Genomic DNA, 12,237 nt, shown 5'->3' on the forward strand with positions numbered 1-12,237 from the left:
CGAGGCTCCCCTGACACTTATGCAATTTCCACACTATTTTCACCCACAGAAAATAAAAATTCTTATACAGCTAACAGTAGAATTTGACTGTGTTTTACACAATCTTTATATATTAAAAATTGTGCCCTGTATAAACACAGGGAAAAAATAGCAATGTGCCTGATTCTAAAACTGAAGTACAAGAATTTCTTTAGCATCTGTCTAACTTAAAAAAATGATACAATTTCTACATATGAGGGCCCAGTTATTTCGCAGTCAGTAAGCATCTGAGCAGTTGGGGCACACTGCTCTGCAAAGATATGTTTTGTTCCCCATGTATAAAAGCTGGTCTTTTCCCTTACTTGATGACTTTAGTAAAATTTATAGGAGGTGTTAAGACACTAAATACTGGTTGATGAGCTCATTGTTTTATTTGTGATGATATAACAAGTGTAAACACTTCCTTACAGCTGAAGATATATTACCTTGAATTATATTTAACAGCTTGGTATAAAACAATACATTATCATTGTCTTATGGACAATGTTGATATCCCATTAAATTCTGTGCTTTAATTTCCATGGTGGTACAAGGTATTGGCTTCAGAGCTGCAACGCTTCTGCTCTTGGCTGCTCCTCAGCAGACAGGGATATGCCCACACAGGGTGAACAGGATTTTTAATTTGAGATGCAGGAAAGAAATCTGAGCATCAGGTTATCACTTCATGGAGCCCCGGGATGGCCTGGGTGGGGCCTTAAAGCCCATCCAGGGCCACCCTCTGCCATGCCCAGGGACACCTTCCACTGTCCCAGGCTGCTCCAAGCCCCAATGTCCAGCCTGGCCTTGGGCACTGCCAGGGATCCAGGGGCAGCCCCAGCTGCTCTGGGCACCCTGTGCCAGGGCCTGCCCACCCTCCCAGGGAACAATGATCAATCAAAAATAGCTGCTCAATGTCAATGTGTGTGTTGGGTCAAAAGATAAATGAATCTTCCCTGCTTATAAACCTGCAGGTGTTGCAGGCTTGCATTGCATAACCCTGAATCCATACCTCAAGGATGAAATTCTGTCCCTTATGCCATTGATTTCTGTGGGCTTGTAGTCTCTCCAAAGATGAATAATGTTGGAACAAAATGGTAGTGTTAAGCAGTAAAGTATCATCACTAAGAGGGTTTGCTCATAAAGGTCAAATAAGAATATGTCACCCCTCTTTGATTAATAGCTCGTGGTGTTAGTAGATATTGATTGCATTTAAGAGCCTGTGGGTAAGAGGCAATTTAAGTTATCTTCAACATCTTCACCAGAAATAAGGTTCCTGTGAGAGCAGATACAAACCAGGGCCGTTGCTGTGAATCCAGTCTGAGGAAGGGAGATAACAGAAGAGATTTACCCACTTTGTACAAACCAAACTGGCACAGGCATCAGTTGCCCCCATCTGCTCTGCCCAGCCTCTGGTATCAATTACAGCACTGGGGCTGTCCAGCATTTTTCCTTTTTGCCACTCCATTTCAAATCAGAGCATGGTCCTCAGCTTTCGGCATCTCAATGTACAATATTTTCTTCAAGTATTGTAGGAAAAAATAACCAGAATATCTACACCACCTCATCAAACACTTTTTCAAAAGCTTCTGGGTGATTTGTCACTCATTTATGTTTTATTTGTGGTAATAAAAATGTACAATTCTGGAGCTGATGTATAAGAATGATCTACACTCTTCAGATTTTTGTCTTATTCATTAAACTGTGACAGCTTCAAGTTTAGGATTTCCTTGGGACAGAGTTTGCAGACATTAGGAAATCTTGTGTAGCATAATCGAGTAGGGAGACCCCAGATCTTTGCTTCCAGAAGGCAAAGATTTGCTGAGAAAACAGTGGTGAAGTATTTTGTCCCCATTTTAACCACCCCTCTTAGCAATTCCGTGCTGGGAAGTGCATTACTCAAGGGGAAAGCTATTTTTGTCCAGGTTGTGTAGTGGGAAAGTCAGGCACTTTTAACACTCACTTCTGTTTGCAGAAAATGATCTGAAATCTGCTGTTCTGCAAATATGGAGAAATCTGCCGTGTGTAAAGGGGTATATACAGAATTATAAGCTAATAATTGTATTTTAATGAAGATATGCATTTTCCAACATTTATTTCCATCAAGAATCAAAGGTGGTCACTATAGTTTTTGAAAGAAAACTCTCACAGTGTTTCTGGTTTATAACCTCCTGGTGTCTTGCAGCTACAGTCAGGTGTGTTGGGCATTACTGATTGGAAGGAGTGTTCAAGACAGACCAAGGTTCATGGGGAGGAAATTGGGGGTCTTCTGAATGGAAAGAGCAAACATGAACAGGGAAACTCCCCAGACATGGCACATGCACGTGTCACTTCTACATCTGCATGTCATTATGCGACAGCACTGGTTTTTAAGTATTATGTATATTAAAATACAGCTTTTATGCCAGTAATTCCACCTTGGTGGCAATAATCAGCTTGTCTAATTAGCTTGAGTTCTCCCATCTCAAAAAAACATTCACATGAGCAGATGCAGTAAAATTTCGTGCATTTCCGAGTGTTTTCTCAGCCTGGCTGGTTCAATTTGAGAGGTTATTATAAAGTTTACTTCTGATGTTTGGGAGATATGAATGCCTGTATGCAGATGCCACTTCTCTGATGTTTTAAGATGAGGTTTGGGAAAGGAAATCACACTTTGCATCCTGCTTCAGTAATAAATGTCATATCTCATTTAGAGTTCCTCACATGGCCCAAATTGTGCCCTCTAAACTGAATTCATAGCAGTAAGTTCAGTGCTAAGAGCACAATGAAAACTTTTCAGTGCTTTATTCTTTCATACCAACAGCTGAATTCCTACTCAGTTTTGGAAAATACATCAACCAGGGATTGCCCACAAGCCAAAGGTCATCTAATAAAAGTGAGGCAGAAGCTGGATGCATTTTGGGGTTTTATAAATGGAATACAAGTGTGCCCACGTCCAAGCTAAACAAAGGGATGGACATCATCCCTTTGTCCCAAGGCAGCTCAGGATTATTTATTTAAGTGAACAATAGGGCATTGGCATAAAAACCAGCAACTTTTGGAAAGCAGATTAATTCCACCAAAAAATGGCACAAGTTTGAAAGTACAGCTGCATCCTCATGCCTTCAGAAAAAGTGCAGGCTCATGAATTATTTTGTATATTATGTCTTTTAAATATTTCCTGGATCCAGCTGAGAAAGACAGCAACTCACAACGATAATCTGATAAGACATTGAATTTCTATTAATTACTGGAAATGTTTTGCATGTTTGACTCATGAATTAAACATTTTTTCTCAGATTCTGATTATTTTCCACCTTTCATTACTAGTGTACTATCACATCATTGTCAAAAAAAAGCAAGACTGATAAACATTCAACATCAAGGAGGTGTATTTATTTATTTATAAATTTTTGGAGCACAAAGGTAATGAGAGTACTGACAAATTTCATGTTTCATTGACAAGTTACTTTGAATTTCAGAATATACAAGTATTTAAAACAACAATTTACTCCAAAGTGTTTTGGCGTGCCAAAGACAAATGAATCATGCATAAGTACTAATAAGGTTTCCAATCTGTCAGTTCTGCTTTCTCTGCTGCTCCCACAATTTAAGTTTGGATTGATTGGATTTAATTTTTAGGTGTTTCCTTTGAAGAGATGAATCACGGCCACAGGTACCAATATCTGCTCACAGGCTGTGCTCAGAGGGGATGCACTGAACAACCTGGGCTGGTGGCAGCTGTCCCTGCCCAGGGCAGGGCTTGGGACAAGAGGATTTTTGGAGCTCCCTTTCCAACCCTGCCCGTTCCATGATTCTGTAACCCATCCCACAATAAAGTCTTGGAGTGATAATTACCTGAGGATTCCTTACTAGGGAATGGCACAGGTTGGTTTTTCCAGACCCATTTCATGAGCAGGAGATGATGGTGATGATTTTCTAATCAAAACCAGTTTGGTCATTCAATAACATCCCATAATCACACTGAAAAAAAGATGTGAAAATGTCAACAGAATTATGGATTCTTTGATTAACAGAGACCAGAGGAATTCCACTGGGAATTTCTTTTAGTGCATATAAGTCATTTAATAACTCAGAAGATTCTCAGGAAAGATCACTCCACTTAACAAGCCCCAGAGTGATCCAAAAGAGTAGCAGAGATTATCCTGAAGGATAATTAGACGTTTCACACGAGAAAATTAACATTCAAAAGCAGTCCAGGGCAGTAGTTAGCAAAGCAACTGGAATTTGCTGGAGTCATGGGAGAGCTGCTTGTCTTGTACGGATCTCTTACATGCAGAACACCAGAAGCTTTATTGTTATAGATCTCAATCTTCAGACTTGTATTGGTATTAATGCAAAATGGGAATTCTCCTCTGACAGTGGGTGGGGGTTGATTGCCTCTGTTTCCTGGTGAGATTGTCCAAATATGACCAGAATATGTATATATAGAATTTGGGAATATTAAATGTCAGGGTTTGGATAGCTCTGGTCCAACACAGCAGGGCAATTCAATATTTCAGCTCCTCACTTGCACTGTGGGTAAGAAAATAATAGGAAACATTCTGGGGAGTTAACAACTAGGAAAGAATACTGAGTTCAAAATGATTTTGGATTTTCATTTTATTAATTAATTATGTCTCCTCTCTCTCCACTCCCAAATGAAAATACTGTACAAAAACTCTATTTATTTTCCACATGTGCAGTGTCAGGATCATATCCATGCCCAGTTTCTACAAAGGAAGCAATGGATTATTGCACAGGATAAGCAATTTTTTTTTTTTTTTACTAAAGATTATTTACATTGCAAATAGTCACAGATGATGTTTAAAAATAGCAAGTGTGGTGTGAGGCATTTTTGATTCCAATATGAAAGTCGGAAGGTTCACAGGGGAGTCAATTCTGATTTGTTCTCCACAGATGAGGGCCCCAACTCCTGGGAAGTGCCACGGGGCTGTGAGGAGATGCTGCTGTGGGAGTTCTTTCAGCTGCCTCTCATCCACAGCTGGGGTGTATTTCAAAAGAAAACCCCGTGATGAAAAAAAAAATTAAAAAATTAGAATTAGCTGGTGATAAATATTTTTTATCTCAAAGAACAAACATAAATATCCAACTCCTTAACAACAACCATAAAGTTCTAAACCTGCCAAAGCTGATACAAGTTTAGGGATGGGAGATTGAGCTCCACACTGAGCAGTTTGGGTTTCTCTTGTTATTTACCTTAGCAGGGCATTTCCTCTGAATTCTGCCAAAAAAGGGCAGTTTGGGGGAGGAGGTCTCTCATCTGCAGGCAGGTGCTGACATATCAACCACAAGTGTGTACAGAAATACACTTAACCATGCACTTATGATGGGAATTTGTTACATTTAGTTTGTCTTCATATTGTAATACTCTGATAAGTATAAATTATCATATTAGGATTGTGAAAGACCCATTACCACCCATTTCCAAACTTTCTTCCAGAGGATTTTATTTCTTTGCTATTTTATCCTACCCTTTCAATGGCGTAGAATTTTCCCAATTTCTAAATTCTAATTTTCTCTCCTTCTGATGCCACCTACTGAAAAAAAAATCCTATTTCTTTGAGGCACAAGGTTACCAGCAGCTTTGAAGTGTGTATTCCAAGCCCTCTTGTCTGAAGACAGCCTGCCAGAAGTGTTTAAGGATGACAGTGTTTCATTACAAGGCCTTTGAAGTTCCTGAGGTACCACAAATGGCCGTTATTGAGAACTTGCCTTGATTATTATTTTTACTGCCAGACTTTTAAGCCATACAATATCAGCTTTCTTTCAACTTTGCTGCTTAGTTCCTTTTATGGTAAAGCTTAATACAGTGACCATATGGAGCAGCTGAAAGGCTGCCAAGTGTTTAAATGACAAGGTTATAAATACAGAGACAGCATGGGGGTTTTTTCCCCCCTTAATATATAGTCCTGTGGGTTTGAGGCAAAGCAGACAATAAATCAGAATGTAGAACTTGTTCTGCCACTCACTTCATAGGCTTTTCATATGTAGAAGGTACCTTAGTGTGGTGGAGGGCAATGTTTGCATGGTTTGGGGAGGGAATGTTCCATGGAGGACACCTGTGAGAGCCAAAGGAAAAGTTAGACTTTGAGTTTTGTGTTACAGCAAGTTCCTACCAAAGCTCAGTGGCAAAGGGACATCCCTTCTTCCTCAGCTTTGGTGCTGAGCCTCAGGCTGTCCTCAGCCCTGACCTGCTCCTCTGGGTGGAGGGGAGCTGCCTTCTCTTTGCCTTTTATTGCTGCCAGAGAGAGGGATGCTCCGTGTGCCTGGAAATAGAGATTTCATGGCTCGAATCTCCTGAGCAGCAATCCCTCCTTGCTCTGGTCTGTGCTGTCCTGCAGCTCTTGTTGTTTTCCAGAGCACATGAGGAGACAGGGCTCGTTCCTGTCGCTGCTTGGACACTCAAGCACCTTGGGTTGGTAGGAATTAAATTGTTTGTGTGAGTGTCAGAGAGAGGAAAGCAGGTACCTTGCACGTGCAGGGAAAGGGACACTGCTTTATGAAAGCTGTTTTTCTTCTGCAGTAATTACAGCAGAAGAGATTTAAACCTTAGAAAGCAAAAGCTTCACATGCTCAGATCTGTGTGTGTCTCTGCACCTTTGCTCTCCTAATGCACCGTGATATTTTTTGTTATCCAGATTGTATGGTTCTGTTTAATAAGAAACTTGTGGATGTAAAGGTCTGGTACTGTATCAGAAGGATGAACTAGAACTATATAAAGTTTTTCTGTTTTTTTTCCAGAAGGAAGTGTTTTTTCTCAGCCACCCACTGCTGGAGAAGAGCTGCCCTACCCCATAAATATGGCTAAGGCAGAACCAGCACTCCTAAAAGTAATAATTTGGATTATTTGCAAACAGATGGCCAGAAACACTTTCCCTTACAATCATCACTTATCCCTTTGGCTGCCAATACTCCACCACACATGTCTTTGCTGCTCTGTGCTAATAACATCAGTTGAAAGGACTTGGAATGTCAGCCCTTACCTGCTGCACTCCACCAGTGAGCTGCCAGCTGGGCTGTTTGAGGGAAGCTTTGTGCTTCAAGCATTAGGTTTGGGCTCTGGAGACTTGTGTTCCTATCAGGGTTCTGCTGTAGATTTCCTGTGTGACCTTGAACAAACAAGACTCTCACAATCTCAGCTGCCCATCTGTTAACACAGGCATGCTAATTATGGTGGGAATGAATTTCACTTTGTAACAGTTCTTAAGGTTGAAGACCCTTCGTCAGAAGTGTGGCTCACACTGTGGCCCTGAAGATAGATTCCATCTGAGAATGGAATCTCACATGGTGGTGGAGGACAAGGTGCTCTCCATGGTGTGATTGCTGAATTGCTAAAGAGCGACACGAATGCAGGAACCTTAAAGCTGGGCTCAAACCTTTCTGTTATTCTGCAATTATTTTTCAGGAGTCCCACACTGGCCATCCCTGTCCCAGCTCTTGACATGGGCCCTGCTCTGCTGCTTCCCTCTGCAGACCCAACATCACTTTTCTTCAGTGAGTTCATCCCAGCTGTTTTATCCCTCTTTTCCCTCTGGCCTTTCTTTGCTTTTGGGTGACTCTGAAAATTGCCTCTTTCTGTAGCTGCAGCTCTTTACATCACAACATGAACTTTTTTAGCTGTTTAGTGCATCTGAGTACTTTGGGGGATGTGCAGCCTTTGTTACAAGAGCTGCTGCCTCATGGGACCAGGAGGACCACAGGGACAGAGCAAAGGCCCCAGGACTCAGAGCTAACAGGAGAATGCTCTATACAAGCACACCTGTAAATGGTTAATCACACAGCACACCCAGCTGTTAACCTGCCTGAACTGAACAGTCACTGGCCAGATGTCCTCTTTAATGAGAGCCAGGCTCTTCTGTCCTGCCCCTCATCCCAGTGGGAGCCCATCTTGCACAGATGAGTGCTGTGCTGCCCAAGTGCTCACCCTCGTCACCTCCTGCATGCACTGGCCAGTGCCTCCTGACACACCAGGCTGTGTGCAACTGCCATGCCATGAACCCGTCCGAATTTCAAGTGTTTTCTTTCCAGTTTCCTGTGAACAGCTTTCTCCATAAACATTATTTTTTGTTTTCTAATGAGAGCTTTGGCAGAATTACAACATTTTTGTCTGTGCTTATTACTGAGGTATTGCTGTGGAAGTCATGGGTCTGGCAATCCAGTGCAGGAGGAAGGTGGTCAGCAGGCCCTCACCCAAAATTTCTTTTAAAATTTGTTATCTTGGAGAAGGAAAAGGAAGGGAGGTGGACAGTGCAGTGGTTCTGGAAATGTTCTGAGTCCACAGGTGAAATCACAGCTTAGATGATGTGAATTTGTTAAATTTAGTTTGTCTCTAGCCATTCTACAATACTCTGGTAGATGCAAATTATCTCATTAGGATTGTGGAAGACCCATTGCTATCCATATCCAAACCCTTCCAGAGGAGTAGAGATGTTCAGGGAGATGATGTGACACCCTCTATCAAAATTGTATTGTATGGAGGATGGAGACTCTCTCGTTCTCTAAAAATGCTTTTGTGTGGTTGGTGTTGTGCTACCATTTTATCTCCCTTTTCTGTGTGTAAGGGAATAAAAAGTTGTCCTTAGCCAAGTGTTTTCCTGATGGATTTTAAATAGACTGGAGTTCAACTGGGTTTTGGTTCACAAGTCAGTTAGCACTTCAGGGGGGAAACTGTCTGCATATGTTTGCATCTCCTGAGTTTTGCTCAGAGTTTCAAATTCAAACAAAACTGAGAGCCCAAAGGAGAACCCAGCTTGAACTGCCAGCACAGTCTGACTTGGGGTTGGAACTATGCAAAATCTCTATATTTAGTTTGGTTTCAAATAGCTACACTAAGTCCTTATGCAGATCCCAGGAGGTGGTTTAAAGTTCGCTCAGTACTTACCCCAAGTTCCCCTGAAATATTTGGCAATTTCAAAGTTTTCTATACTGCCTGCCAAAATTTTAGGTCTATAAGAAAACCTGATATAAACATTCTTCTCTCCCCCTGCCCCCTCCAAACCATTCCACTCAAGTAACCCACAAAGAGCTAATAGTGTGAGTTGTGTCTTTCTTGTAGAGACAGATGTGAAGTGAAATCCTGAGAGACTGCAGCCACAGTTCCTCCTTCCACTCCCACACCACTTCTCATTGATTCCAACAATATTTTCTTAAGTAATAACTGGCTCTGACCTTGGCACCTCGTCCTTTGGAAGCTTTTGTCTGGATCTCTTTACAGAAAACTAGCACAGAGCAGACTGTGATGTGAATAACCATGGAATGTTTTCCTTGAGCCAGGCTTACCACATACAGAGCTCCAGCGAGGCACATACATTCCTAAAAATAATAGCCTCAAACTATTCCAGTGTCATTTGTTCATTATTAAGTCTATTACCCCTGCAATGAGGCTGCAATGCTCAGGCCTTGCTGGTTCTGTGCAGAGCAGTTTATTAATGGTGTCTTTGTTTCAGAGGGATGGCACAGGGAGCTGAGCCCAAGACTTGGAGCTGCTCAGCAGCGATGAAGCAGCTACTTGGTGCTGTTTAATATCTTAAATGACTCCATGCCCATAAGTCAGCCAGCCATAAATTATGTTTAATGCTGAAAAATAACCACCAAGCAAACAGATCTTTAACCTGTAAATGTTAATTCTGTTTGTTAATACTTAGCGGCTCCAGCAGTGCTCGGAGGCTGCACGGGCTATTATTCATTTTGACTCCACTCCAACCCTTTTCAGAAAAGCCTCTCCTAGATCTCCCTAAAAATGGGAGCTGCCTTAGGGCACCCACCAGCAAACAGAAGAACTGTGGGAATGGCACAGTCCCACATTCAGCTCCTACCTGCACTGCCCAGGATGCTGCACCACAGCTGGCCTGAGTGAGTGCCGGGGGTCACATCCCACAAGAACCGTGAGCTGGGAGCTGAATTCCAGCCATCCCTTGGCCCAGCTGCTCACTGTGGGGTGATTTTGCAGGTGTTTGGCCCTGGGATAGAGCAGCCACACTCACAGAGCCACTGGAGCCAGCTCAGATGACTCTGGGCACTGTCACCTGCCTGTGATGCTGAGCGTGGCCAGGGCTCTGTGCCAGTGTGGGGGGAAGGCCACACTCACACTCCTGAGTGCCTGAAGAGGAAGCAGGAGACAATCCAGGCTGAAAGGAGGTTTTTTCCCTTCCTTCCCTGTTTTGTTTCTCTCAGCTCTGTGTCCCTCCCCTTCCCTTGTACACTTTATCCCTACAACTATAATGCCCTCTTTTTATTATTTTTGCCTTTGTGTGGGGTGGCTTAATGTTCCTTTTTATCATCAACATGATTTTATTCCCACAGGTGGATGTTGGAGAGGACTCTTGACTGCAGGATGGAGACAAGGCAGGGAGGAGCAGAATATCCCATCAGGGATGCCTTTACTGCCAGCTACACCTAAGATGTGACTGGATCCTGCTGTGCTTTGGTGGCACACAAATCATTTTGTGAACCAAATCCTGTGCATCTGATGCTCCTTTAAATGCTTCATTTTTATTTAAATCAGCAAGTGAATGATTCAAAAAATTCAAGCACACGTCATTAGGTGGATTTACCTTTAAAACTCTACTATTGAAATATTTATAGCATAGAATTAGGGAATTACTTGGGTTGGAAGAGACATTAAAGATCATCTGCCTCCAACCCTTCTGCCATGGGCAGGGATGCCAATTATATTGTCTGAAATATTTTCTGCTTCCAATTCTGTTGAAATCATTCTCTCCTTGAGTAAAAGTAATTTTCACTGTGAATCCTGGCTTTCTTTGTTCTTTCTAGGCAACATAAAAATCAAAGAATTTATAAGGTAAAATAATTTTGTACATCAAAAAGCCAGCTGGACCTTAAATCTATTTTGCATTTGATTCTATTTTATTATTTTGTTCCTGCATTTCACTAAGTATAAATGTTTGGAAATGAAGTTTGCTAAAAGATGGCAAAAATCTGTAACAAACTTTGCAATTAAATATTTTATCTTCATTTGAGTAATTAAAAACAGTAGCTAGTGCTGCACAAGTGCGTGTGTTTATTCTTACATTGGTAAAGTACCATTTCTGGGGAAAACAGGTTTTTTCCTGTTTCTTGCCTGATAATTGGCAACAGGTCCAAACTGTGAAGCTGAGGTTTGTCGCTTATTGAGATGTAAACCACATTATCCATATAATACATTATTGGGTCCATTTTTTGGTGACAAAAATTGACTATCTATGAACTAAAGGAGGCGTTTTCATTCTGACGGTTGAAGTATTTACAGCAGAAAGAAATTATCAGTACAGCTCCATTTAATTCCATAAGATTAAATGATGTTGAAATAAATATTGACCTTGATCTAAGCTGCTGTCCAGCAACAGGAAAACCATACATCTCTTTTTTTAAAAATATAGCAGTTCAAAAAATATCAGAGAAGAGAGAATAACAGAGAAACTGGGCAGACAGTAAAATGTAAGTGGGAACCAAATGTTAACATTTTACTTACCACACTCTGACAAGCAGAAGAGAGCGTGTAGAATGGTAATCAACACCTACTCATCATATTCTTCTGGAAGATCAAGGAACAGGTCCTAGCCCCAGTATTTACCTTTGCAAATATAATCTCATCAATTCATCTAATTCCGAAGAGAATGAGGTTTTGATTTCACCTTCCTCAGCCTGGGATTTTTCTCACTGGGCTGTTTTTCCCTTTCATCACACAGGGATCCATATCTCACTTAGAGGTGGAAATTCCTTGGCCTTTCAGTGCACCCAGTTAAGATTCCATAAAAATAGATGGGATATCACAGATGCAGGAATTATGAGAGCAGGGTTTATGATGTCTGATAAAGCTAAATTTTAGCTCCTGCAGCAATGTGTTAGTGGCATATGAAAATCCAGCCGTGGAAGGAGCAGAGTTTTCCATTTCTGGCCCAAATGCCACATCTCTCGTTGCTAACACAGATAATAACAGTTTCCATCCAGAGACCACAACTCCATCTCCCCCTCCTTGCAGAAATGTCACACAACTTTTTCTCATTCAAATCACTAAAAATACGTATTTAGTTAGCTTTTCAAAATGCATATATTACCTAATGACATGACTGCTTGGCTGCCTAATTTACAAGAAGTCGCTTGCATAACCAGCAGATAAATATAGATGAAGGTTTTATCCATGTGTATATAAAAAGAGAATTACCTATGTGTATCTGAAAAGATAATGTGTGTCATTTTAACTTCAATAATATAAAAAAT

The 12,237-nt window shown here is 41.3% G+C and overlaps 1 long non-coding RNA gene across 1 annotated transcript; it reads right to left on the minus strand.

Annotated features, from left to right (window-relative positions):
• Nucleotides 1-3,368: 3,368 nt before the first annotated feature.
• On the minus strand, nt 3,369-11,928 carry LOC116449674. The gene is made up of 2 exons (XR_004242493.1): nt 11,489-11,928; nt 3,369-4,999 (listed from the first exon to the last, which is right to left on the minus strand). It is a non-coding gene; the product is annotated as an uncharacterized LOC116449674 (long non-coding RNA).
• Nucleotides 11,929-12,237: the final 309 nt, after the last annotated feature.

This window comes from Corvus moneduloides, chromosome 12 (genome assembly GCF_009650955.1).
Source record: "Corvus moneduloides isolate bCorMon1 chromosome 12, bCorMon1.pri, whole genome shotgun sequence".
Lineage (NCBI taxonomy): Eukaryota > Metazoa > Chordata > Aves > Passeriformes > Corvidae > Corvus > Corvus moneduloides.